This window comes from Macaca mulatta, chromosome 4 (genome assembly GCF_049350105.2).
Source record: "Macaca mulatta isolate MMU2019108-1 chromosome 4, T2T-MMU8v2.0, whole genome shotgun sequence".
NCBI lineage: Eukaryota > Metazoa > Chordata > Mammalia > Primates > Cercopithecidae > Macaca > Macaca mulatta.
The window spans coordinates 114,239,997-114,243,065 of NC_133409.1; the positions used below are offsets into that span (position 1 = coordinate 114,239,997).

Here is a 3,069-nt window from a genome sequence, read left to right on the forward strand (position 1 = left end):
TACTTCTCCATCTCTACAGTCCCTCTCCCCTCAACTACTTACTCACTGAATTCTGCTGTTCTTGTCTTTATAATTTCTCATATTCATTTTCTCTGTGTTCCTACTGCCTCTTCCCTAATTAAGGCTCCCATGCTCTCCCTTACATGTGATTCACTCTCCCTACAGTGATTCTTTTCCTGTTTTCCTTACATGCCACCTTAAAGCTAGAGTAAATTCTCTAAAGTATAGACACGGTCATCCCACTTACCTGCTTACTATCTTTCACTCGTACCCATCGTTTGGAGATAATGCCCAAACCCTTTAGCCTGGCACATAAGGACTCCCATCTTTACCTTGCGCCTCTCCCCTTACCCTTCACCCACATGCATCTTTGACTCCACCTCTGCTGAATTCTTAAAGGCTTCAGCATACATTACTTTGTCTTTCTCTATCGTATGACTGTTCTTTCTGGTACACTTTAAGCTAGACTATCTTCTTCACTGCCCATCCCTTCCAAATCCCCATTAGCACCATCTTCACCTAGCTAATCTTATTTGGTCTTCAACACTCAGCCTGGCTATCAGCCAACTCAGAAGTGTCTTTTGATCCATCATAACACTTGTAATTATTGGTGTATGTGTGTATCTTGCAAATTAAGCTGTGTCTTTCTCAAAGGTAGGGATGATACCCTTCATTTCTTATCACCTAGAATTTAAAACATTGCTGATATGTGGCAGGCACTCACAAATGTTTGTTGAATGAATGAATGAATGAATGAAATGAATAATGTTCTGTAACAGTTTGGAATTATATGCCACTTGGGTTTATAGTGTGGTCTCTTACTATGTAGGGTTGCTCTGTGATATATAGTAATGACGACTTTCTTCTTCACTCAAGTATTTTGTGTACCTTAGACCAGTTTAGCAAATGAAGTCCAAGAACTGTTTGAATAAGTCATTCTTAGAAAATAACTTTAGGAAGCAACTGACTCCATTCATGTGTATTTGCCTCTAATTGCAGGTTCACTTCTGTCCAAATATGAATTTTTAAAATAACTTTAGCATTATATCAGCAATTTGCAATACACCATTTTTATGCATGTAAGTTGTATTCTAACATTTACTTTTTGCTTATTTGATTGAATTTGTCACTATGTAACCCATCATTAAAATAACTAACTTTCAGTAATTAAACTGTTGAATGATCTTCTGTTTAGCCAGGCACAGGTTAGCCATTATTCTCAGTTCTGTGCAGGAGTGAGCTGAAACAAAGTTGTATCGCCCAGAGAGTGAGAAGCTGCATTTCATTGTCTCCCCACAGTCAGAAAGGGAATATGTACTGTTTAAGGAAGGAGGTTGGTGAATATTTTGAGACCCTTTTGGGAAAGCATAGAATATTGAAAATCCAAAATTCACCAAATCTGTGAGTGTGCAAGCCCAAAGCTAGAGACCTTAGGAATATCTTAGCATGTGCCAAACAGGAAGAAAACAAGAAGTGAGCAGGCAGCACTAAGTGTCATATAGCCTCCCCACCCACCCTTCCAACCCTACTCCTAAAAGAGCCATAATTTAGTCCCAAGTATACTTTTCTGATCTTTTCCTGTGACATATTATGGTATCTTCAAATGGTACTGGGTTTCCTGAGGCTTGTGCTGCTGACTGCCAACCCCGCCCTAGAGCGCACTGAGCGACAGATACTGTAAACATCCTACACTCTCAGCTGTGGAAAGTAAGAAAGCTGGGAGAAGGCTGTTTACTCTCTCTGCCTTGGAAGTCAACTAAAGAGAAATGGATTTTGAATATTTCTGCATGTCTTAGAATTGAACCTATCCTGTGTTTGTTTCTGAGGTCAACTGTAAAAGGAAAAAGGTGAATTGACTAAGTCATCCAAAGAAATGTAAGAAAATCTATAGTATCAGTTATCTTTGAACTGTTCCACTTAGTTTAAAAAGAAAAAAAAAAGATTACCAAATACCTGAGTGATAAAAGTTCTTGTAACTTGTATGAGGCTACATTTTGTGAGTTGCTGCAGCCTGATCTGTAAAAGCAACACAACATTACCTATATGTTAAGCTAAACATTCCTCCTTTAACTTGAGAACATTCCACACTTAAGTCTGCTTTTCTTGAAGCAAAAATTCTGGTGTCCTTGGACTTGCTATTTTATTAGGGATCAAAGGCACCTTGAAGCCCCATGCTTTAGGAATGGTAATGGTAAACAATATTAGTAAGGTCTGCTCTTTAAAGCTAGAATACAGTTACACATTTCAGGAAAAGATAGAATTGTTGGGGGACGGGAAAGGAAGGAAAATGTAGAGGTGGGGGATGGGATGCAAGAAGATAATTTTAAGAAAAATCTACAGAACTTAACTCATAAGTTCGGCCTTAACCAGAAAAACTCTTTCTTGTAAATCATTTAAATCAAAGGTCTATTAAACATCTAATCTAGAATGTAAGTTGCCTAAAATTTGAATCCATAGCTGTTTTATTGAAAATTAATATGAAATAAGCCTTCTTGTTAAAGAGAATATTTAAATAAGGCATATTTTTATATAACAAGCCCTTAAGAACTTAAATAATTAACGCTTACCTTAAAAATTAAACAAATTGAACAAAATTACTATAGTCTTGGCATATCAGCATATACCAGTCATTTAAACTAAAAAACACTCTACTACTTTAGAAGTATTAGAGGAGCTTTTAATTTTACCTCTTCACTGAATGTAGAGCCTAATACAATAGGAGCAATTGTTTCATATGAGTTTATAGAAAAAAAGTTTAAATACAATGAGTTTAGCATGTGATTTCAGGGAAGTATTTGAACAAGCTGGCCTTGAAGCAGTGGTAGACACTGTTGAAGTGCTTGCTGAGCAACTCCAGCTTGATTGAGTCATTAACCTTTTTAGATTTGCCTGCAGGCTTAAGAAAACCCTCTTTGAAACAATGCTCTACAGTCTTCTCAAAGAAATAATTGTTGTAAATGTTTGAAATTTTGCTTTCTGCTAGGAGAGGCAGATGACATGGGTAAGGGGAAAAGCAACTCTAAGCCGAAGACAATGATGCGTATGCTTTGCCATAGCATTTTATTATTC

At 37.0% G+C, this 3,069-nt stretch overlaps 1 non-coding gene across 1 annotated transcript; it reads left to right on the plus strand.

Annotated features, from left to right (window-relative positions):
* Window positions 1-1,670: 1,670 nt before the first annotated feature.
* On the plus strand, window positions 1,671-1,742 carry MIR30C-2 (microRNA mir-30c-2). Its single transcript, NR_032382.1, has one exon. It is a non-coding gene; the product is annotated as a microRNA mir-30c-2 (primary transcript).
* The last annotated feature ends 1,327 nt before the right edge of the window (window positions 1,743-3,069 follow it).